General features: G+C 46.6%; 1 protein-coding gene across 2 annotated transcripts in view; it reads right to left on the bottom strand.

Annotated features, from left to right (window-relative positions):
• STARD8 (StAR related lipid transfer domain containing 8) overlaps nucleotides 1–25,719 on the bottom strand; it is a 59,339-nt gene that overhangs the window by 16,955 nt on the left and 16,665 nt on the right. The window lies entirely within an intron of this gene.

Here is a 25,719-nt window from a genome sequence, read left to right as displayed (position 1 = left end):
GGGGGGGGGGTGGAGAGACAGAGAGAGAGCTGGTTGTTAAACCTTTACCAACACAACTCTGGTTAGGCCCTTCTAGAAAAGGCTGTTCCTCTACTAAGGTACCTGAAGATGGTGGTTCTCCTGTTATACCATCCTACACCCCCCAAAAAAAAGAAGTACCATACCTTCTCTCTAACATGTACAAATGGCTCTCCCCAAAGCTCTTCTAACCTCAATCTTCTCGTCCAAATTTCAACCCTTTGCCTACTGTTCTGTCTTTAGTGGAGACAGAAAACAGCTAGAGAGCTCACTCCATATAAAAGCCCCTCCAGGAACTGATAACTATCAGACTGTCAAATAAAATCCTACACTTGGGTTAAAAAAAAAAGAACTATACAATTTTCCAGGGAAAACACAGTCAGCCACTAATGAATCCATTAGAAAACTCCCCAGGGAGTCTCACACAGAGAATGGCAGATCCGCTTTGTCCAACCTATACTTCAATCTATAAAGTGCCCAGTGCTGAGTCGTAGGGAGCCAAATAAACAAGAACAGTCCCTGCCCTCTGGAAGCTCCCAGTCTAATGGGCCAGAGGACAGGCAAACAAGCGTAGCCCCTTCTCCCTTCCTATCTCTTCTCTCTGGAAGGAACCATCCAATCCAACTTGCACCTAACCCAGTAGACAAGTTCACTGAGTCAACCAGGAGGTTCTAATCCTAGGTTGTTAATAGAAGCAGAGAATCTAGAAAGAAGGAGGTAATGGTTTTGCTATCCTGTGCCCATGATCACACCATATCTAAGGCCTGTCTTCTGTTTTGGGTGCCAGACTTTGAGAAGGACATTTATAAGCTCGACAGCACCCAGAGGAGGGTGGCTAGACACCATGCTACACAGGAAGCAGAGGAAAGAATTCAGGATGGTTACTCAGAGAAAAAGAAAGTAGGAAGAAGAGGGGAAGGAAAAGTTATGTTGGAGCTACTCAAAGCACTGGCATGTGGAAGAGGCTCAATCTTTGGGTCAAGTTGTCATGGGTCCTAGATGGCAGAACCAGGATTGGTGGGACCAAAGTAAAAGAGAGGAAGACTTTGGTTCCATAGCATGAAAAACTCTCCAATCATCATGTTAACTTCCTCTTTGACTCTGCATTCCACCAACTTCTTCAAACTCTACATCTGGAATGAACCTTAGAGATCTCCCTTCATTTTATTTTTAAAATTTTTCTTTAAAAAGAATACACTGGGGGTGGCTAGATGGTGCGGTGAATAGAGCACCGGCCCTGGAGTCAAGAGGACCTGAGTTCAAATGAGGCCTCAGACACTTAACACTTACTAGCCATGTGACCTTGGGCAAGTCGCTTAACCCCAATTTCCCAGCCTTCCCCCCTCCAAAAAGCCAAAAAAAAAAATACAGTGCATTGATGCCTTTTTGTTTTGTTCTTATGTCATAGTCCTTTCCTCCCCCCCTTCCCATTCTCCCTTCTGAAAAACATTAACAAATTAAGACTACATTGATATCATCCACTAATGTATAAAGCATTCTGTCCAGGGCGGCCTCTACCTCTCTACCATGAGAGAGGTGCTTTGTTATTCAATGTTTCTTCTCACTACTTTTTTTCATGACTAAGCTTCCTTTTAGCGATCTTTCTACTTAAATGGTTGTACTCATTTTGTGTTTTCCTCTTGGTTCTACTTATTTCACTCCCTCATATAAATCTTCCCATGTTTCTCTAAATTCCACATCATTTCTGAGTGTGAAATAACATGCCATCACATTTATAGACCACAGCTTTTTCAGTCATTCCGATGGGCAGCCACCTTGCCTTCAGCTCTCTGGTACCACAGAGGTCTTCTAGGAATGGTGTGGTACATACTGGATCTTTGTTTCCATCTTTAACTTACTTGAGATACCATGTGTTGTAGCAGAAGTAACATCTATTAAGGGTCCTTGCCACAAAGACTGGGTCAGTTTTCCCCTAACAGGCAGGAAGGCTGTTCTGAGACTTGATTGGTCTGGAGTACTAAGACTCAAGCTGATGAAATAACCACTCCATCATCTAGGCCATTGACCAGCCCAGGAAGAGTCAGTGCCCCTCGGATGCCATGAGGATGGCATTCCTCTGATCTTACAGCCCCTGCTAACCAGATCTCTTTCTGCATGAAGAGGAGGGTGCTGCATCCTCTGGAAATAATCTTTAATTATTCATGTTACACTAGTGTTAGTTAAACTCTTTTAAGTTAAGTGTTGGATCATCTATGAGGATCTTGTGTTCCAATCCCAAACCTGAACCCCTAGACCAGCCTGCAGAGGGTCTGGTCTACAACAAAAGCCCAGTCATAGTAGATCTGCTGGGTCAAAGGGTAGGGGTGATTTAGTCGCTTTTCTTGGACCACTTCCCAACTCTACACAGGATTCCTCCTATATCGACAATGGTCGGTTATTGTTTGCAATTCTTCTTTTGAAAACTGTTTATCTCCTTTTAATCATTCATCTACTGAAGACTGCCCCACACCTGAAAAAGGCCAAGGCAGGGAACCAAAGAACATTAAGGAGATATGACAAGTCCTAAATGGGTTATAATGATAGAAATGCAGAGGAAAGCAACTGAGGTTTCACTGGACAACATGCAAATTGACAAAGACACCAACAAATGGGTACAAGTGATGTAGGCGGGGCTGGTAAAATCAGGGAAGTCAGCAAATCATTGGGGTTTCCATCTGGAATTAGGCAAGAAAAGCAACTAATGGATCCATATCCTTAAAGCAGCATATTCCAAGAAAATCAAAGACAGAACCACAGGCCTAACATATGTCAAAATCCTCAGAGCAGTATTTTGTGTGGACACAAAAAGGCACTCAATGATTAAGAAGTAACCGAGAAAACCTATGATCTATGGGTACAAAGGAGCATCACTGGACAGTGAAATGATGCCTATAAGGGATTTAGAGAAACACGTAAAGGTTTATATGAACTGATGCTGAGCAGAGTAAGTAAGCAGAGAGCAAAACAGCCAATGACTACGATGATTTAAATGAGAAGCTTGACAAGAGTAAGGTAATCTCTGGCTAATGGAAAAACCAATGATGGTCCAGTCTAACAGGCAATGAAACAAACCTACCCCCTTAGGGCAGAGAGTGGGAGGCCTGCTAGGACAGAACATTATATCCTTGGTCAGATGTAGTCACTGTGTCTGATGTTTTAATTTAATTGTTTTCTTTGCCAGAAGGGAAGGTTCATTCCAGGGGAGGGGGGAAATGACTGATGTAAAGACAAAAGCATCCTTAAAACATAATTATTTATTTTTAAAGGGCTGGGCCTTTTCAGAGAGATCCTGAGAGTGCTGAACACAGCCCAAAAAAAAGCAGCAGGATGAAAAGTCCATCTGGGAGAGAAAACACTGGATGTGTCTGTGCCATCCCCACCCGCTAGGAACTGCTAAAGGCTGCCTAGGGCAGAGGTCCATTCTAGCTAAACATCCTCTCGCCCTGACAAAGTTCCTGGACCCCAACCATGGGGAGGTACTGGTGTAACCTGGAGAGATGGAGAGGCAAACCACGTGGTGGACGTTCCTGAAAGTCCTTGAGTGCTTGCATGGGAGCCTGGGCCCTTTTACCTACATCTTTGGAAGCCTATATTCAGAGATTCACAGAGGGAATTCATGGTGGGAGCAAAATGGGCCAGAGAGTTGATTTTACGGGGCTCTTCCCCAAGACTGGTCTTGATCTTTGTGAGTTTGGAGTTTGGGGCAACAGGTAACACATGTGAAAGTGCTTCAGGGCCACAAATATGGAAGGGAGAACAGGCGGAAGACCTAGGGCCAAAAGGGATCTTTGAGATAGTCTAGGCCAGCCTTCTAAATTTACAGAGGTAAGCTGAGGCTCAGAAAAGGAAATGGACTTGCCCAAGGTCACACAATTAATGAGCAGAAGCATCAGGATTCAAATTGAAGTCTTCTGACTGTAAATGCAATGCCCAGTTTCCACCATCCCACCCTTAGCCTTGTTTGTCAACCAAGCTTTTAAAGAAGGGCACAGAATTGCCCACAATGGAAAGGGTAGCTGGCAGAGAGAAGCCAAGGGATGTACACGTGAAGCCTGGAGACAGTCTTCTGTCCCATTGGGTGGGGCTGGCGGGTGGGCATGTACTTCCAGGGAATGGGGAACAGCAGGTGAGAGCTAGCCCCGAGGAAACTGGGACAGTCTTGGCAGCTCGGCCCCATAGTGGCCTAGGGCAAAACTTGGCTACTTTCTCTTCAGGTGGGCTTTAAAGTCAACCCCATTTCACCACAAAAACTCCTAGACTTGGTTTCTCTACCTCCCCCACCACAGCAATCTCTTCATCTCCCAAGGCAGAGCCCCCCAGCTTTGATCCTAGCCTCCCTCCCTTGCTCAAGTCATGTTTATTCTAACTCTCAAGGCCTTCTCTTCTTCCTCTGGAAAATGAGGGGCTTGGATTAGAGGATACTTAAGGCCCCTTGAAATCTCATAAATCTCAGAGGTAAAAGGAAAAACAGAAAAGACAGAGAGATGGAAAGAAAGAAACAGAAACAATAAAGGGGACAGAGAGCAGAAACAAAGGGCAGAGGCTTATGGGAATGTCTTTCTGTCCTAATACCCTCCCTAAGCCTCTGGGGCCTGAGGTCTGAGCAGCTTCTCAGGGCCAGGACTCCAGCCTCCAAGCCCCATTTCCCAACGTCCCCTCCCAGGTCCAGGTGGATCCTCCATCCTGCAGAAGTACTCTGAATCAGGACCTCCCCCTCTAATGCAAGGTCCAGTCCCAGCCAAGAGATGAGCAGTACACGAGGACATAGGGGGCTCAGGGAGATTTGGCTTCTCTACTGAGGTGGCCAGCCCTTTCTCAAATTCCCCTGGTTTGCCAGCCAAGGTCCTGGCTCCATTCTTCTTGTTGCTAGAGACACTTGCGTTTGTCTCAACCTTTCCCCCTTCCCCAGTCCTGATGCAGCCAGTCTGCCCCGCCAGGCCCTGGAGCCCAGCCCAGCACGGTGGTGGAAACTGAGTGCAATGGATGGATCTGGGAGAGCAATTTACACAGCACCAGGATGGACCAAGTATGTGGGGCCGTGTGCTTGCTGCTACACTGGGGAGGAGGTAGGGAGAGATGGAGGTGTACCCCATCAGCCTGGAGGGGAGGGGTGGAGACATACCCTGTAAGTCACATACAAAATGAGATCTCTTTGAAAGGAAAAAAAGATCCACTTCCACACTGAACAAAGCTACTGATTACAGGTTGCTCTCAGGTTTTCCATCAGCCCCATCTGGGGAAAGGTATAACCTCTTTGTGCCAAAGCCTAACAACACCCTTCTAGAAGGACATGTGATTTTATCATCAACATGGGGGTCCCCTCCATTGATGCCAAACCCAGCCAGGGGTTTTTCATGAGTTTCTGTGACTAGAAAAAAAAATTGCCCCAGCCATCAGCCCACCTCTTGGTGATCTGACTTTCTAAGCTTCCCCATGGTGGTCTTCCAATGGCAGATAGGCAGAGTTGGTGGACCCTGTGCAAAGACTTCAACTACCCAGAGTCACTTCTGCAACACAACTAGGCAACATTTGGACTGGGCTTGTGAATTTCTTGGTATGAGGAGAACTCCCTCTACCAAGGCAGGCTGGCTCCCTCTCTGCATCTTAGAATCTTAACCAGGATCTGAGAACTTAGAAAAATGTTTTTGATAACTGTATTCCGATATCACTATAATCTTATGTATTTTATACACATAACGATGTTGTTCCAAGAAGGCATCAGACTGTCCAAGGTCTATAGGGTACAAAGAGAGAGCTTTACCCCAGGCACTTTGGTGCTGGGCCATAAGGTGAACAACACCACTCCACTTTCAGATCAAATCCATAAAAATGGGGAATTCTTACTGCCTCTGCCTCTATATGTTTGAGAGTGAACGGCGGGTGGCCTTAAGAGGGCAAGTGACCTATTCAGGGACACCCCACCAGGATATAGGTCAAGAGCACTGGAGTCCTGACCTTGGGATTCTAGAGCCTAGGCAGCTGTGAGCATTAAGGCTGAAAGACATTCCCTCTAGACTGCTGGGATAGCATTTACTCTTCACACAGCTCTGAGAGGTGAGCTCCCCCTTATCCCCATTTTAACAACTGACAAACTGAGGCTCAGAAAGGGCAGGTGACTTGACCCAGGTCACATGGCTCAGACGGTTGGAGCTGCTTTCCAGATTGCTAGGCCAGGGCTGTTTCCATGACACCATCCTAGCAAGGGCAGGAGACCCAGTGCTAAATTGGGCTCGTCCTGACAGCGCGGAGAGAGAAGAGGGGGACAGGAAAAGCCATTCCAAAGCAGATCCTGTTCTCTCACTTCTAAAGCGCATGACAGCGGGACAAGCCAGGGAGCAAACGCTAAATAGGGGAAAAACATATTAACAAGAAAAAGAAGCCAGGTCCTCTCGATCGAACAGATAACCTTCCGAAGCCCACACAGTGCGCTCGCGCAGGCGCACCCCCCATCAGCATGGGATAGCCATTAGAGCTGGGGTAGGCTAGGCCTCCTAGGCAGGGGAGTTTCTGCAGCCAGCCCACATCCACAGCCTTCCAGCCAGCTCCTGTGGGAGGAAAGGGGGTGGGAGGTGATCTGGGGGCGCGGCCTCGGGGCGTGGTCTAGGGCGTGTCCGCCAGAGGGCGTGTCCGCCAGGGGTGTGTCCTCGGAGCCCCCCCCCCCCCGAGTCCGCGGGAGGGAGGGGGGCAGGGAGGGACCCGGGGGGGGGGGGGGGGGGCGCCCGTGGGAGGTGATGGCGTGAGCAGGTGCTGCCCACCTGATCCCTCCTCTGGGCCTCCAACTGCGGCCTCAGCTGGGGCTGCCTCTGACCCCCAGGCTACTGGCGCGCGCCGGGGGACAGGGGGCACGCGGGGTCTGTTATTCATACTCATCACCAAAGAAGCCGGTGCCTCGTGACGTGTTTTAAATTTACTTTTCTTTTTCCACCTAAAACCAGAATTCTAACTAGAAATAAGCTCACACACACGCACACACAATCACCCTCTGCCCCCAACCTGAGTCAAAGGGAGACAATGTGGAATGTGCTACCTTGAGCAAGTCACTTCCCTTCCCTGGTCTCTCAGCCCCCTCCAGATCTCCCATTCCCTGATCCCAGGGTCAGAGAGGGCAGACCCCACCTCTCTGACTTGCCCAGCCCAGGCCAGCACACCAGGAGCTGGGCCCCTCCCCTGACTGCTCTCCCTCCTGGGCTCTGGTTAGACTGGACCTTGGGATCCCCCTTCCAAGCTGTGTGTTACTTAGGGCAAACCAGTTTGGTCCAGTTTGGGGCAGTTTCAGGCCTGATCTGGAGGCACACCTTAATCCTAGCCAAAGCAAGTCCTGAAGCCTGCACATCTGGTCACAGGGCAGGGCCAGGAGCCATGGACATTCCTGCCCCTCCCTCTGTCTGTGCAGGTATTGCTCTACCTGCTGGACAAGCCAGGCCACAGGCCAGCAGGAGGGGCCTGGCCCTGACCCCAGGTAGACAGACCCCAGGCCTCTGGCCCAACCCTTAATTACCCGGACAGATGTCCCTCAATCCTCCAATTGGGAAGGAGTGTCCAGGCCTCGATGGCCCACATCAGATGGTATGTTATGGGGAGCCAACAGCTCTTCTGACATCCTGCCTGGGAATATTCCATCCCATTTCCTGTATCCCTAGCTAGGAAGGTTGCTGGAAAATTGAAAGTATATGGAACCTTCCCCTAACACACAGACACACAGACACACACACAGACACACACACACACACACACACAGACACACACACACACACACATACCCTTTGCTCTTTCTGTCTCAGGAATTTTTAAGTGTCCTAGAAAAACAATTCCCCCAGAAGTCATTTGGGGAACAGGTTGGTGCCAACCAGTCAGATACCTAAGAGTCACCAAGCACAGAATGCCAGGGCTGGATGAGACTCCAGAGGACATGGATGATCACAGAATCAGAGATCCAGAGCTAGAAAGGCTCTCAGAGGGCACACAAGTCCAACCTCCTCATTTTACAGATAGGGAAACTGAGGCATACAGAAGTGAAATGATTTGGGGTGGCTAGGTGGCACAGTGAATAGAGTATAAGCCCTGGAGTCAGGAGGACCTGAGTTCAAAGCCAGCCTCAGATGCTTAACATGTACAAGCTGTGTGACCTTGGGCAAGTCATTAACCCCAATTGCCCTGCTTCCCCCCCTCCAAAAAAAAGTGAAATGACTTGACCAAGATCATAAGCAGTAGAGCTGAAAGGGCTCTCAGAAGCCATCTAGTCTCATCCTCTCATTTTACAAAAGAGGAAACTGAGGTCCAAGGAGGGGAAGCCATTTACCCTAGGTTGTTGGATCCATCCCTTTACAGCAGAAGGAAAAGTCTGAGATCCACGAGCTCCAACAGGTTCATGGAAACAGACCTTGGGAGCTGATCTAAGCTTCTCTTTGATTCTGGTTCCGATTTTGATATTTTTGCAGTCACCAGCACTGATTATTTCTCACTCCAGTGAGAATCCTGAATGCTTCCAATTGTGCCAACTCCCTCACTGGGACCCAGAGCACCTGCTTAATGGTTTGGAGGAAAGGACGGAGCCAAGGTTCACGATCAAAGGATGATCTTTCTTCCTCCACCCCACCCCCTGGAGACACACACACACACACACACACACAACACATATTACACACTAGCCCCTGGGGAACCAATGTTCTCCCCTCTCTCTCCAAGTAAGAGATGAGAAGGAGGCACCATGGCATATTAAAAGCCTAACACTGAGGTTCAAGTCGACTAGAACCCTGGGTAAGACTTGCTGTTTCCCTGGGCAAGTCATCTTCCATCTCTGGGCCTCAGTTTCCTGATCTGTAAAATGACTGGGTTGCACTTGATGGCTTCTGAGGAATCTCCTGATTCCAAAGGCCTAAGACTTCAATCAGACAGGGGAAACGGCAGCCATGGGGGCCCCTTGGGGCTCCCTCAGACTAGTCAGAACCTCCACCGTCTGAAACCAGCACCTCTCCAATCCACTGGGACCTTGACTGGCGTCTTTCCCAGCATCCTCTGTGCCCCTATTCTGCTGGGCCCAGTACTTGGGCTACATGACTGATGGGGGAGGGCACGGCCAGGCCCCTCAGTTTTTCTTACTAATGTTCTCCCCCAGAACAGTTGGCCAGCAGCAATGGCCCCCCAAACCCAGCTTCCAAAGAAGCTCCTGAGGCACAGTCTGGGGGGGCAAGGGGCATCAGTTAGGGGTCCCATTGTGAAGGAGTGAGAAGAGAGGAAAGAAGGAGGCAGGAGATGAAAGCAGGCCACATTTAGAGGGGACATTAATGTTTTCCAAAGAACTTTTTTCTATGAGGTATAGTAATCCGGACCCTCATTTTCAGGTGAGGAAATAGGCCCAGAGAAGTTACACCCAGGCTCACAGAGCAGTGTCACAGGTGGCACTGGGCACAGAATGCTGGGCCTGGAGTTAGGAAGCCCTGAGTTCAAATCCAGCCTCAGACACTTCCTAGCTGTGTGACCCTGGACAAGTCACTTAACTTTGCTTTAGTTTCCTCATCTACAGTAAGGACAGTAACAGGGCCTACCTCCCAGGGTTGTTGTGAAGATCAAATGAGATAATCCTTGTTATCTCTTAACCACTTAGCACTGGGCCTGGTACATGGTAAATAGTATCTAAGTTTCAGCTATCATTAGGTCTGATACTCTTTCCTCTATAGCAAGGCTCGAACCCCGCCCCATATCCCATCTTCCCTTGGGTAGGAGGCAACAGCTGAGTTTCACTTCCAAGCCAGGGGCAAAAGCAGAAGTGTTGGTCCAAAGCCCCAGCACCCTCCACACTTGGCAAGGCACCGTTAGGCCTCATGCTCAGGTGGGAGTGGGGCAGCTCAGCTCTGCAGTTAAACACTTGTGCATCTGCCTAGAAAGTCAAGGGAGGTCTTGAGCCCATCCTCCAGGCAGATCTACACATATCCCCAGGGCCTATAGGTCTGTATGTTGACAGAATTGGCCAGGTCAGGGCTAATAAATCTCTGGCATTCAGAGATTATAAAGTAAAGTGCTTTCTTTACAAACGCTATCTCATTTAACCGTCATGATAACTGCCAGGTGGGTACAGCCCCCATTTTTCAGATGAGGAAACTGAGGCAGACAAAGGGGAAGTGAGTGGCTCAGGATCACACAGCTGGGAAACATCTGAAGCTGGATTTGAATTCAGGTCATCCTGACTCCAGGCTCAGCTCTCCAAAGTGTGCCCCCCACCAGGAGCCTAAAGGATTCTGAGAGGTCACCCAGCCTAATGTCCCTCATTTAGAAGAGCTGAGGGCCAGAGGTTAAGTGACATTAAGGGCCCGAGGTGGGATTTGAAAGTAGGTTTTTGGGAGGCCAAGTCTAGTTCCCTCCCCCATTCACCACATCACTTCAGCTCCAGGCTCCAAACTTTCACCATCCCACACCGTGTTCAACCCAGTGAGGTATTGCCTGGGGAGCCGAAGATCTGGGTGTGAGCCCTGCACCCTTGGCAAAACTGACACTTTTCTTCCATGGGCCTCAGTTTCCTCCCCTGTAAAGAGAGGTGTAGGGAGGGGAGTCTCCATGAGATGTTCTTGAAGGTCTCTCTTCCTGCACTGAATTTCTCTGATTCTTTGGAGTGCCCTGGGATTCCTGCTACCCAACCTGGCCTTGGCCTGCCTTGCCTAGTTCTCTGGGACTGCTGAAACTTGAGCCTGTGCTTGGCTGCCTGGGCAGTAAAGTGGCGTGGGCAGTGACCATTCTGACAGCTGCTGCCCCTGTGCCAAGGAGGGGACTTCCCTGGAACACTGAAGGTCAGGGTCACCAACTACTCCCCTGGGCTCAGCAGAATGAAGATGATGACTCCCATTTCTCTAGCAATCAAGCACCAAGCATTTATAAGCACCTACTGTGTGCTGGGGAAACAAGTACAAACACAAGGAGCTGCAGGGTTTACAGAGTGCTTTCCTAAGAGCTCGGAGAGAAAATCCCAGTGCTACTGTAACCATTTTATAGAAGAGGATATTCAGATTCAAGAGAGTACAATCCCTTGTTTAAGGTCATAGGGTAAGTAGAAGAGCTGAGATCCACACCCAGGTCTTAGAGCTCACTTTACAAATGGGAAACAGGAAAAATGACTCATTCAAGGTAACCCATAAGACCCTAGATATAAGGGTGGAAGGGACCTCAGAGTCAATGTTGTTGTCTAGTCTCTGACTGTGGAGGCCATCGTCCTCCTCCCAGTCCTTTAGGCTCCCAAGCTAGGAAGCCTCCTGGACTCCCCACTCTCACCCCCACCCCATCCAATATGGAACCAAGCCCCAAGGGGGCTTTCACACACACACACACACACACACTCACCCCATATGGCCCCCACCCTGGTGCAGGCCTTCATCGCCTTATGCTGGGTCACTGCAATGGCCTCCTGAGTGGTCAGCCTGCCTCAAGTCTCTCTCCACTCATCTGTTTGCCACTCAACTTTTAAAGCCTGGACCTGGCTACGTCACCTGCTCTTCAGTAAGCTCTCTATCATCTCCGGGATCAAATACAGAATCCTCTGTCCGTTTTTTTAGCCCTTTGGTCACTTGGTGCCCCCACCTTTACCTCTCAGGTGCTGTTACATCTCATTCCCCTCCTAGTACTCTGCGCTCCAGTGACCTCATGTTCCTTCAATAAGTCACACCATCTCCTGACCTGGGGTGCCTTTGGCTGCACCCCCACACCTAGGGGGCTGTCTTTCCTCATCTCTCCCTCACCCCTACCCCAGCTTCCTTCAAGTCCAGCTAAAATCCCACCTTCTTCAAGACACCCCTGCTGATCCCCCACGATGCCTTGCCTCTGTTCATCATCTCCAGTTGATCCCACCTAGAGTTTTGCTGGGACAAAGCTGTTTGCACATTGTCTCCCTCCTTAGACTGCAAGCTCTTTGGGAGTGAGGCCGGATATGGGCCCTCCTCTGTACTCCCAGCACTGAATAAATGCTTGGTGACAGCTCATTTTAGAGAGGAGGAAACAGACCAAGGGAAGAGCAGTCACTTGCCCAACATCACAAGCAGCAGCAGAAGAGTTAGGATTTGAAGTCATGCTCTCCATCATTGTTCCAGCCCATCCCCCAGAGCCCCCATCCCAGGTCAGTCACTGAGTTTCATGGGAACACCAAGTGCCCACAGAAGGGCAACAAAGAGAAAACGAAGTGTTCTACTAAGCTCAGGCGCCACCCACCATGGTTGGGCAAACTGGTCCCCAGCAGACAGTGAGGCTGGTGCCAGCTGCTTTCTCTTGCTCCTCTTGCCCACTCACTCTGGAACCTTGGACGAGTGAATTTCCACATAAAATGACAGGGTTAAAGTTAGGATCACACACCTGGAAGGGACCTCAGGAGCCCTCACTTTACAGAGGGGGAAACTGAGGCAAGGGAGGAGAAAGGACTTGCCCAGGCCACATAGGTAATAAGTATAACCCTGCACAATCTTCACTGTGTTACACTGCCTTCCATTAGATGACACAGTCTCTAAGGCCCCTTTGAGTTAAAACCCTATTGGTCCATGTGACTTTCCAATCCACAGAGGGGATGGGGGTGGGGTGTCTAGGACCTCCCACTTCATACCAGCCCGGACCCCAAGGTTACAAAAGACACAGGAGATGTGTGATGGAGCAGCCTGGGTCGGTGGACACAAAGGATGGAGACTCCAAAGGGCAGCTTCCAGAGAAGGGGCATCCAGTGATCCAGGCCAAGGCTTTGGAGCTCCACACTCTGCTCACCAGTCATGGAATTCTGTAGCTCTTGGGCATATCAACTCAAGTATACACATATGGCCCCAAAGATTCCATTTGGAGTCCCGAGACCCAGGTTCTAGTCTGGCCTCTGAAACACACTGGCCGTGTAATGCTGGGCAAGGCCCTTCAACCTATCCATGACCCAAACAACTCTCTGAGCCACTTAACTGCAGAACAGGTGCTACCTTACACTAGGGAAGGGTACATCCTCACCTGAGACTTCCTTCCACTCACAGGATCATCTAATAGTCTGTTAGCTCTAACAGGATCGTCTGACAGCTGTTAGTACTAACTGGTTTCCATGGTCCTTTCTACCTCCAGATCTATGGCCCTCTCTTCACCCTGTCCCTCCCCACCAGTCCTTCTGCCTATAGATGGCACAGCTGGCTGGCATCGAGGTCACCTGACCCCACCCACTGCCCCACAATCCCCCTTCCATCCCCTCCAACTTCCCTAGTCTGCCTCTTTGCTACTTCCCTTTCCCTTAGTGCTAAACCAAATATAAATTCCCAGACAGGAAATGCCTTTAAGAAGCTGGGCCACACCCCATGATCTGGGGAAAACTGTCTTTTGGTCAAAAAGGAAATGGGCCCGAGTGAGTTACCCTTCCTCTCCACCAGCTCCTGCTGCCCTCCCATCCCCTCCTCCCCATGCTGGGGAAGAGGGGGGGGCTGGGATTCCTGGCATCCCTGGCTGGAACCCAGGATGCCACTGGATTCCTTTGCAATTTCCTTAACCTGTCAATAGAGAGCAGTTTTGCTATTAGCCCGGAGATGGCCTCATCTTCAGGTCTATCACCCAGAAGACACCTTAAGGGCCACTTTCTTAGGCTAGTGACTAACTTCTTGAGCCAGGGCCTCGCTAGGCAGCTGGGGTGGTTAGTCAGCAGGGGCTCGGCCATCAACAGAGCTGTCAACATGAAACTACAATTTGCCACTGGTCGGAGCACTCCAAGGTTCTCCTTACCTTATAGTGCAGCAAGGCAGGATGTCAGGGCCTCACAGGACAGAGGCCCCTGATGGCCCAGGATCTTCCACTGACTGTTGGAGAGGGGAACCCCAGAAGCTACTCAGCCCAACCCCCTCATTTTATGGAGAAGAAAACTGAGGTCTGGGGAGGTTAAAGAATTTACCCAGAGTTCAAGTCAGAAGCAAGATTTAAACCAAGGTTCTGCCACTTACTGCCTGTATGACACTGGCCAAGTCATTTCACTTAGGTTGCTTAGTACAACCTCTGAGGCCTCTTTCACATGTAAATAGATCCATGATCTAAGCTCCTTTGACTCCAGAGACATCCTGCCCCTGCCTTAATACACTATTGACCTGTTAAGCCCACCTGTTCTCTTGAGGTCCCGAAGGCAGCTTAAGGCAATTCCCGCTGCTGAAGTGGGGTATAGCCTGCAAAGGAAAAGTCCCAAGGGCTACACTCTCCTGGCCAGCCCAGTAATCCCTGTCGTCAGAGACCTGAGCCAAGGAGCTTGCATTGTCATAGAAAAGGACATTTAATGGACAGAAAGACCAGGAAGTCGCCAGGTGCATCAGCATTGAGGATGGTGAATGGCAAGGGTCCTCAGGTATGCTGAGAATGGCAGGCTTGAGCCCAACTGTGAAGGTCCTTAAATGCCAAGACTGACCACCTAGCCTGACTACTTCAGTCAACTAGATAAAATGCAACTCTTTGGCTCAGGTCTCTGACGACAGGGATTACTGGGCTGGCCAGGTTCATTGAAAGTTAAGCCTTATGGCTATGGAAGGGTAGCTGAATGGGCGTGAGGATGGGGCTAGACGCAAGGCAGGAAGACGGATGATTAGACTATAACAGGTTTTACAAAGAAGAGTATTAATAATTATTATATTAAGTATATGTGTGTGTGTCCAGGTGAAAGGTGACAAGGGTGGCCGCTGAGAGAGTAGAGAGAAGGGTGTGGGAGATGGGATTGATGAGAGTTAGCAGCTGACTGGATATTATTCATGGCTGAGGGGCGGTGATGTGCCAGCAGAGAACATGGACACTCTGAGCCTGGGGGCCTGCTAGGATGCTGTGTCCTCAGCAGAAATGGGCAAGTTCCGAAGAGGAGTGGCTATCCCTCCCCTGGGGGGGGGGGAAGGGGAAGTCCTTTCCTGACACAGGAGAAGGCAGCATGCGACTTAGCTGGGCTTTTAAGGATGGCCAGAAATACAGAGGTGTGTGGCCTCTTTTAAACAGAGAGAAACAGAGAGGTGTGTGGAGTCTGCCTCTCTGATGACACACTCCCTCAGCCCTCCAAGGTCCCTCCCAGCTTTCACCCTCCATGGGCCTACCATATGAGAATGAAGGCTCACTTTCCCAATACCTGGCCACCTCTCCAAAGGCTTTTATTAAGAAGCCAGATGAGGAAAAAAAAACCTAGGGGGTGAGGCATTCCCTAACTGATTTTAAGCCCCCAAACGGCCGGCTGGCCTGTGGCACCTTCCTATCTCAGGCTCCTCAGAGATGGGCCACTGGTCAGTCAGAGATAAGGGGCAGGAAATCCTCCTCCTCCCCACAGTTCAGGCTCACCCTAGAGCAGGGCTGGGCCTGCGGGCTGGGATGAAGGCAAAGGCTTGAGGCTCCTTGGACGTAGGGAAGCTGCAGGCCTCCTTAACAGATGCCCTGTCACAGGGAAGCATTAGGAATGCCTCTCTTTTCTGAATCAGTGGGGTGTTCTAGGCAGGAGAGCTCAAAGCCTGGCCATGGGCCTCACCCCCTCCACCATGCCACTCACACCTTCTTCTTCCCAGGGTTCCATGAGCACAGTACAGAGCACTGGCTGGCCCAAGACTTGGAAGAGTTAGATGGCCTTGGGCCAGTCACTTAACCTCACAGATTCACCTTCCTCTTCTGGAAAATGGGCATCCTACTCAAGCCCTAGATTTCTCAGCACTGAGGATACAATATATAGCTAGGTGATGCAGTGGACAAAGGACTGGACCTGGAGTCAGGAAGACCTGAGTTCAGATCTAGCCTCAGACACTTACTACCTGTGTGACCCTGGGCAAGTCACTGAACTTCTGCCTGCCTCATTTCCCTCATTTGTAAAATGGGGATCCTACTGTTGCCTACCTTATAAAGATCAAATGAGATGACATTTATAGGGTGCTTGGCACCTTCCCTTTCCCCTCCTACCCTCAAGCATCTCCTATTCTAACAGGTGAGACAACATGCTAACAATTGTACATACAAGATATTTACAGGGTAAATGTGAGGAAACCTCAGAGGGAAGGCACAAGCAGGGAGAGGCCTCTTGCAGGAGGTGGGATGTAAGCTGGAACCTGGAAGCAGTCAGGGAAGCCAGCTGGGTGGAGGTGAGAGCAAGAGCATTCTAGGAATCCAAGAAGATTGCCCAGCATCAGGAGATGGAGGGTCTTATGAGAAGAACGTGAAGGAGGTCGGTACCATGGGATCACAGAGGAGTAAGAAGAGAGAAGACTGGGGCTTAGGAGTGGCTTTGAACACCAAGCAGAGAGAGGATTTTGTACTTGATGCTGGAAGTGAGAGCTGGCCAGTGAGGCTCAACCAACAGCCATGTAACATGGTGTGCCCTGGGTTTTAGGAAGATCACTTTGGCAGCTGAGTGGAAGATGAACCAGAGAGAGTGGGGAGAGAATAAGGCTAGGAGGGTCCCCAGCAGGCCGTTGCCATAGAGCTGTGTCAGAGGAGAGGAGAGGATGGATACAAGAGGTGATGCCAAGGCAGGAACAAGATCTGACCACAAAGTGGGCATATGGGAGTGAGTAAGAGATGAGGATGACCCCGAGGTTCCCAGCCTGGCTCACGTCACTGGAAGGAATACGGCTCCTTTGACAGTCTAGAATAGGGAAGGGAAGGAGAGTCTTGATGATGACTTTTGTTGGGACATTCAGTGGGATGTGTCCAACAGGCAGTGGAGTAATGTGGGCCTGGAGCTCAGGAGAGAGATTTAGTCTGGATACATCGATCTGGGATCACAAGGCAGACAGTTGATTGAATCTGTGGGAGCTGATGAGCTCACCAAGCACAGAAAGAGGCTTGGGGGACACCTGCAGTTAGTGGGCATGACCTAGATGAAGATCAAGCAGAGGACTGAAAAGAAGTGCTCAGCCAGGTAGGAAAGTCAGGAGACAATAGTATTAGAAAAACTGGAGAAGAGAGAGTTACTAGCAGGTGATCAAGAGTGAAAGGTCAAGAAGGATGTTAGATCGGGCAATGAAAAAGATCACTGGTAACTTTGGAGAGGATAGTTACTTTAAAAAAAATCAACTAACAAACTGAGTTTTTTTCTCCATCTCACCCCAATTTAAAAGAAAAAACAAAACCTACATGACAAATGTTTGTAGTTAAGCAAGACAAATTCTGATCTTGGCCATATCCCAAAATCTCTATCTTAACCTGCATCTTAAGTCCATCAGATGCATCATCTCTCTGTCAGGAGGTGGGGAGCATGCTTCAATATCTGGAAACATAAATGGTCAATCTCTGAATCAAAGTTCTGGAGTCTTTCAATGCTGTTTTCCTTCACATTATTGTGGTCTTTGTGCAAATTGTCCTGGTTCTACTCACTTCCTTCTGCAGCAGTTCATACAAGTCTTCCCCAGTTTCTCTGAAACCGTCCCTTTTATCATTTCTTATGACAGTAGTTTTCCTAAACTATAATTTGTTCAGCCATTCATGGGTACCTCCTTAGTTTTAAATCCTCTGATTCTACAAAAACTGATGCTCTAAAGACTTAGGTATAAATGGGTCCTTTTCCTCCTTCTTTGTTTTCTTTTAGGCTCAGGCTTGGTCAAATGGTATGTGACTTTGGGAACATAGTTACAAATTTTTCTAGAGTGGCCGGACCAATTAACAGCTCGACCAACAACACATTTATGTGCCTGTTTTCTTGCAGTCCCTCCAATATTTGTTTTCCATTTTTTGTTAATTTTGCTAATCTGACAAGTGTGAGGTAGAACCTCAGGGTTGCTTTAATTTGTATTTATCGAATTGTTAGTGATTTGGAGTATTCTTTCTTCTGCCTATTCCTATCCTTTTACCATTTATCAATCGGGAAATGGCTCCTATTCCTATAATTTTGAATTGGGTAACACAGTGAATAGAGCCCTGGACTTTCTCTGTGTTCAAATCCAGCCTCAGTAGCTGTGTGATCCTGAGCAAGTCACTTAATCTCTATTTGCCTCAGTTTCCTCAACTATAAAATGGCGATAATAGCTTTTACTTCCCAAGGTTTTTGTGAGGACCAAAAGAGATAATACTTGTAAAATGCTTAGCACAGTGCCTGATATATACCTGACATTTAGTAAATGCTTATCCCTTTCTCCTAAATGCTTATTTCCTACTATGAACTTTGCTACTAACTCACTAGATGATCTTGGACCTCAGTTTCCTCATCAGTAAAATGAAAAGACTGGATTGGAATATCTCTAATGGCCCTGCCAGTTCTAACATGCTATGCCCTATGATGCCTTCCAACTCTAACACTTACTACCTATAAGTTACTAAGGCCACTGAGTGACCTCGTCAAGCATGTCATAGACATATCTTTGGGGGAGCTGAATCATATCAATATTGACATGACAATCTCCCTATAAATGAAACTAGATAGCAAAAGGAAATTGCTGTGACTAGGAAGATGACTGCCCTCCTCTTTGTGGGAAGTGGATAGCTTCTGTCAGAACCAATAGCGGACCCCTGACCAATAAATTCCAGTGGGTCAAATTCAAACTCTTCTGTTTGAGATTTCAAGTCCTTCATAACCTGATTGGAACTTACCTTTCAATAGCCTTACATATTACTCCTGTTCCAAACCTTCTCTTCCCTCCTCAAGCTTTCTCTCTAAGTTGAGAACTATACCTCCTACTTCACTGAAGTTAATCGAGGTGACTCCATAGAGGTTCCTTCTCCCATTCTCTTCATCTCCAAACCCACTAATACCATCTCCTAGTTGCTCCTCCTTTCCCTCAGTATCTACCAAAGGGGCAGTCCTTCTCTTTGCCAAGGCCAAGCCCTTTGTATGTGCACTTTATACCATCCCCTCCCATCTTCTCCAGCAGACTGCCCTCTTGATTATCCCATCTCTTGACTTCAACCTCTCCCTATCACCTGATTTCTTTCCTACTGGTTTCAGACATACCCAAGTTTCCTCCATCTTTAAAATACCTTCACTAGACTCTACCATTATACTCGTTGCTTCCCTCCCTATCTTTTCTTCTCACTTAGTCCTTAACCTTCTGCAAGCTCATCATTCAACTGAAAATGCTCTCTCCAGAGACACAAATTATCACTTCATTGACAAATCTGATGGTCTTTTCTCAGTCTCCATCCTTATGGATCTCTCTACTGCATTCGATGCTCCTGACCACTCTCTCCTCTCTGGGTTTTTGTGACCCTCCTCTCTCCTGGTTCTCCTCTTCCTTGTTTGACAGATCCTTCTCAATCTCCTTTTCCAGCACCTCATCTAACCTCTATCAGGCCTCCTACTTGGGGGTATTCTCCAGGTTTCTGTTCTGGGCCCTCTTCACCAAGGGTTCTTAACCCTTAGATCTATGTACAGATGTCAAGGGGTATGGGGAAAAATACACCTTTATTTCAGAAAAACTGACTCCCTTTGCAATCCTCTGTATTTTATTTAATACATTTAGAAACACCATTCTGAGGAATCTTTCCCGAGACAGACTGCCAAAGGGATCTTTGACATAGAGATCTGTGACATCTCTTGGTTCAGTTCATCAGCTTCCATGGTTTTAATTATCATCTCTATGCAGATAACTCCCAGATTCTCCCATGAGCTTCAGTCTAGGATCACCAATTACCTATTGGATATTTCAAACTAGAAACATCTCAAACTTCATGTTTAAAACTGAACACATGATTCTTTCTGCCTAAACCCTTCTCTCTTGCAAACCTCCCTATTTCTACGGAAGGTGCACCACCCTTTGGGTGTCTCAGGTCATAAAATTGGTGTCATCTGTAATGGTAATAGGAGTTTGAAGATCTTCCCTGCCCCCTAAAAGGTCACATGTAATCACATGGAGCCTGTGGTGGGAGGAGTTTTCTGAACAGGTGGAGCAGGAAGGGGTGGAGCAGAGTCAAAAGGAAACTGGCAGTCAGAGGAGTTAGAGCTGGGGGAGAGAGAGGACACAGGCAAGCAGACAGCTAGGCTTGTGAGTGTTTGTGGGAAGGCTTTGGGACAGTGTTGCTTCCTACACCTTAATAAGGTGTATTAACTTCTTTGTTGCTTTGATGGATTCAGTTTTCTGGTGTTGGGATTTGGCTTTCTGGTGTCTGAATAAATGTTTTGCTTCTGGCTTTTATATGGAGAGTCTGTTATATTTTGTGATCCAGAACTATGCTGGCATATTCACAGTAACCGCTGGTACTGTGAATATTCTGTTGGCACTATATCATCCTAGACTCTTCATTCTCCCCCACCCCACAAATATACTCAGTCATCCAATCTTGTCCTTTCTCCCCTCACAACGTCTCTTGCATACAACCTCTTCTCTCCAATCAAACAACCACCACCTTAGTTCAAGTCTCTGACCTAATTTCAAGTCTCTTCCCACTCCAGTCCGTCCTCTACCTGTTGCCAAAGTAATTTTCCTTAAGTGAGGATTTGATAACATTATTCCTTTACTCAACCAACTAGAGTGTTTTCTCTTATTTTCTTTAGGACAAAATATCAACTCCGTTGTTCAGCTTTTAAAAGGCGTAGACAACCTAACCCCAGTCAATCTTTCCAACTTCATTGGACATTACTTCCAGACTTACACTCTGAGATTCAGGCAAATTGACCTTCTCTCTGTTCCTCACACAAGGATCCTCCATCTCCTGTCTCCAGGTCTTTGACAGACAGTTCCAAATGTCTAGAATGCACTCCCCTTCCTTGCCTCAACCTAAGAGTTCCCCTTTTCCTTTACTATACAGCTTAAGCACTACCTTGGCACGATGGTCCTCCCACTCCCCCTGCCCATTTACTAGCATCTTCCCTCCTCAAATAACCTGGTATTTATTTTGCATATACTTAGATACTTACATGTTGTCTTCCTCATTAGAAATGTCAGCTCCTTAAGAATTAAGACTATTTTTTGTCTTTGTATCTATCTTTGGTGCCTAGCACAGTCTGGCACACAGTAGAAACTCAATAAATAATTATTAATTGAAATGTACTTTAAGGAGCCCAAATAGCTGCATCTTTGTATATCATCAGCCAAGGAAAACAATGCTGGTCTGGCTGAAACAAGTCCCTTCCCTTCTAGGAGCCAGGATGGGCCAGGCAGTCCTTAAAAGCCAGTCTGACTGATGACCTGAAGAAGATGACCTCTGACACTTATGAAATCCTGCTTCTCCTCCATTCCTGTGTTTGTTGTTCAGATGGCTCCTGCCCCTGAGACATAATCTGGGCCAGGGTTGATTTTATGGAACTATTCATTAATCCATCAAACAGCAAGCATTTATTAAGCACCTACTGGGTACCAGGCACTGTGTTCCTTATGAGCTCCTTTGTATCACAGAGAACAGAACAGATTTCTCAGAAGATAAGGTGGCCTAAGAGGCCATGTAGAATAATGGAGAGAGGACCTGGAGTCAGGAACAGCTGGGTTCAAGCCTGGACTCTGACACATACTAGCTGTATGTCCCTGGCCAACTCATTTAACTTGTTATTGTTCTAAGAAACTCTGTAAACTAAGTTACAGGACAGGCGCTAAGCTGTATTGGCTGGAGTTTCCTCAATGGAAGTTCCCCAAAAGTCCCCCCCCCCCCCCGCCCCAACAAAAGATCTTCTTCTCCTTTTACTATATTGTTGAGGGCTTGTATATTCCCAATAAAACCTAGCTTCAGATCTAAGGAATAAGGATAGTGCTGTTTCTTTATCTTTCAATCTAGAGCTGGGCTTGAGTAATGTACTGTAACGCCAAGGAAAGGCAACTCCCCAAGGTTCAGAATACCAGCATAGGTGCTCTCCATTTTATTCAGTGACAAACCCAGAACAGAGAAGGTCAAAACATGACATCATTCAAAATACAGCATTTACTAAGTGTGATTAAATAATCTCCAAGGACTACCCCACCCCAGGACCTTCCAATCATTCAATCAATTACAAAGTCCTGGTTCTACATACTACTTTATCCCTAGGCTGTACCTTCATTTAGTCCACCACAAAGCCCCTCTTCTCAAATGGAGATTAGTTTCCAATCTAAGTAAAGTACATTCATTTGCTCAACCATAGAACACAAAAAGGTCAAAAGTTCCCCACCCCTGGATCACCATTGAATCTACCCCAGAGTTACATCAAGTTTAAGCACAGCACTTAATACCCAAATGGAGGTCTTTTCTTCATCTTGACAAGAGGCAAGTTCTCAGCAATCTTAGTTCCTGGGGAGACAAGGCTTAGCAAGGCCACAAGATACATTGCCAGTCCCTTCATTAATTCATCCTCTGTCTGTAGAACAGTCCTAGAACCCCTGAAAACATTAGCAAAACCCTCTCCCAGGATTTCTGTAAACATACAACAAGAAAATCCTTCTTCGGGGCTTCTGAACCAACAGAAAGGTTCCCAGACCCCTGCAACAACAGCACTGTCCTTCACCAGTGGACAGTACTCACTCTTTGTCTGCAGGACAGTCTCAGGGCTTCTTAACCAAAAGCCAGGTTCCAGGACTTCTTCAACAACAGGACTGTCTTTCACCAGTGGACAAATCTGGCAAAACAACATCAAAGCAGACAGACAAAGTACCAGCAAAACAGCCATGTCTCCTCAGTCCTTGGCAGCTCAGGGGGCAGGTCTCAAAAGTCCAGGGCAATTCAAAGTGGCCCTCAGCAATCCTTCTCAGTCTCTCTCTGCCTCCACGAGGGTGCTGCTTCCAAAAAGTTCTTCTGCCTCTCTCTTGTCTCTCCAAATCTATGTCACCAGCTCCTCCCAGTTCGTGTCTCTCTTTTCAAGTCAACAAGTCCATCCCACAGGTGGGATTAACAAGCTCTGGGTTTTAACACAATCAATTTGAAAAACTAAGCCAATACAGGGGAATCTTTAAATGCCATTACTATCACAGCTTGGAAGTTATATGGTGGGACAATTGCAGACTATGGGCTAACGTGTGACAGAGGATGAAGAGGATTAGAAATCGTGATAAGACACCCCACTCCCAACCAGACCCCCAATTTAAATCGACATCTACTCTGATATTCAGTGACTTCAATGCAATGACAAGGCAGAAGAAAATGATCAAAATACAATGGAAAATGCAGTTCAGGAGTAAGAATTAGAGCATTTATCTAAACTGGGAGGCACAGTCCTCCCTCCTTAGGGGACAGGTTACAAAGCAATGTTTCAAATGATTAGAGATTTGAGTACTCCTATCCAAATACATCAACTTTTTTTCTCAATGAAAACAAAGTTCAAATTAGGATTAACAAGAGGGAGCCTAATACAGGTAATTGTCTCCAACATATGGGAAACCCAGAGCAACCATTATACAGTATGAACAAATGAGGTCATATCTGAGTCAGTTCCTGTACAATCAAAGTGGGTGTAATCAGCCCCAGTGCCCATCCTTTTAATAACAAATGACTACTGAATTTGAAGAGTGTGACCCTCAAGTTAAACAATCTGCATGCAGAAGTCAAAAGTACTATAATATCTGTTATAGGGGTGGCTAGGTGGCGCAGTGAGTAAATCACTGGCCCTGGAGTCAGGAGGTCCTGAGTTCGGTTCTGGCCTCAGACACTTAACACTCACACACACACAAAAAAAAAAACTATCCATGTAACCTTGGGCAAGTTACTTAACCCCAATTGCCCTCCAAAAGGCAAAAAAAAAAAGATCTGTTATATTTCTCAATACTGTTAACTTTGATAAGCACAACATCATAAATTGGCCTACTCCAAAAGTGCAACTGCTTTTAAGAAAATCAGAAGAGCTCAAGAACAGTTAAACATCTGAAATTTTCAACAATTAAATGTAATTGCCTTGGGGTGGCTAGGTGGCACAGTGAACAGAACACCAGCCCTGGAGTCAGGAGGACCTGAGTTCAAATGCGGCCTGAGACACTTAACACAAAAAAACTAGCTGTGTGACCTTGGGCAAGTCACTTAACCCCAACTGCCCTCCAAAAAGCAAAAAAAAAAAATGTAATTGCCTTGATTTTCCTGTCTATTTTTTAAAGAAAGGACATCTCCTTTAAAGAGGATGAACACATCACTTGGTTGGAAGGGATGACCCAACGAAGCTGCAAAAACTAGTCTAAGCAAAGACAATAGTGGCAATACATAGCAGAAGTAGATAAACACAAATCCAGAAAATATGATCCTCTACAATATCTATCACTGAAACTCACAAGTACTGGACCAATACTTCAGCTGAAGCAGCATGAAATCTACTAAATTAAGGAAAATAAATGAAGCCAACTAAATTATAATGAAATCTTGAAAGAATATGTGGACTACATTGGCAACACAAGAATTTTTCCAGGGAAAATGAGATGCTTTTAATAAGAAAAAAAGATTTTTTTTCAAATAACATGTTTATGACTCTAAAAGACTGTTTGCATCATAAAAGGCTGTTTATAGAAAGTAAAGTGTAAAAAGTTTCAGCCCATAGATGATAGGCTGCTAGAGTTACCTGCAGCTAATGATATAGTTGAAGCAGTACAAAGCAGATGCAAATGGTTCCACTTGCAGATAAATGGTGAGAATTACTGATGTTTGAAAACCTTGGCAATCAATTGAGAAACTAAAAATTATCCTACTTCACGTTAGACAAGGATAAAGCAACAGATATAGTAAAAAATGCTTAGTTGACTACATATGTTTGATATGTTGTTGAAACCGATGTTAAGGAAGAGTTGTTACTTGGCAAACTTGACAGCAATGTCACTTCAGGAGAAAATTTCAATATAATTGATTAATTTTTTTTAATAAAAATGATGTAACGTGGTAAAATTGCATTGAACTAAAATTGCAGTGGTAGAGCACAATACTTATTGGGAGTAAGTAAAAATGAAGCCCTCATAAAATTTGTTCATACTACTCTAAGGTTACCTTTGGTATACTCTACATCTATCTTAAAAGTTCTGATTTATATTTTGTTATTCCCCCCCCTCATTAAAATGTAAGTTCCTTGAGGGAAGGGACTGGTTTTCAATTTTTCTTAGTATCAGAAGCACTTTGCTAACTATGGTTAGCAAAATTTATAATGCTTGCTAATTGACTGAGCTACAAATAATCACTCGTATGAAGAAACATGAACAAGAAAGTAAGTGGGTTTTCAAATTGTTAGCAGAGCAATAAGCTTTATTTTTTTAAGTCAATACTAGAAGGGTCTTTGCAAAATATTATGGTGGTAGGCCAAGGATAAGGTACTTCTATGTAAATGCTAAATATGCTGGTTTTCTCCTGCCACAGAATGATCAATTCAGGATGTTTTAAAGCTTAAAGAACAAACTTCCATTTCTCCTAGTGATAAAAATAATAATAAAGAGAAAGTAAATTCATTGTGACAAAAAGTTTCTCCTGAAATTTGTATATTTGTGGATATTTTTGAAAAAGAAAATGAATATTCTAAATAAATCAATTCAAAGTCTATGAATTCATACCTGATCCAGAAAGAGAAAGTAACAGCATTTATGAAAAAGTTAGGGCTATGGATAATCATTTCATAAAACAGCATTTTTTAATATCCTTCCCAAACCTTAAAAAAAAAACCTAACCAGCAAATGAAATAGGAAGGAAGGAAAAAAAAGCTTCCATTAAACGTTCTAAGTGCTCAGCACAGGGCTATGTAGTAGTGATAAGGATACAAGTGAAAACAAAGGCAGCCCCTGCCCTCAAGAAGCTTACATTCTAAAGAGTTTTGTTTTGTTTGTTGAAGACAACACACAAAAGTAAGCAGAAAGTGGGAGGGAGGAAGGGAGGAAGGGAGGAAGGAAGGAAGGAAGGAAGGAAGGAAGGAAGGAAGGAAGGAAG

Source organism: Petaurus breviceps, unplaced genomic scaffold, assembly GCF_028583685.1.
Source record: "Petaurus breviceps papuanus isolate PSGF00001 unplaced genomic scaffold, PetGlider_PUasm1.0 400, whole genome shotgun sequence".
NCBI lineage: Eukaryota > Metazoa > Chordata > Mammalia > Diprotodontia > Petauridae > Petaurus > Petaurus breviceps.
The sequence above is the reverse complement of the archived record's forward strand: the minus strand, read 5'-3'. Positions and strand labels throughout refer to the sequence as shown.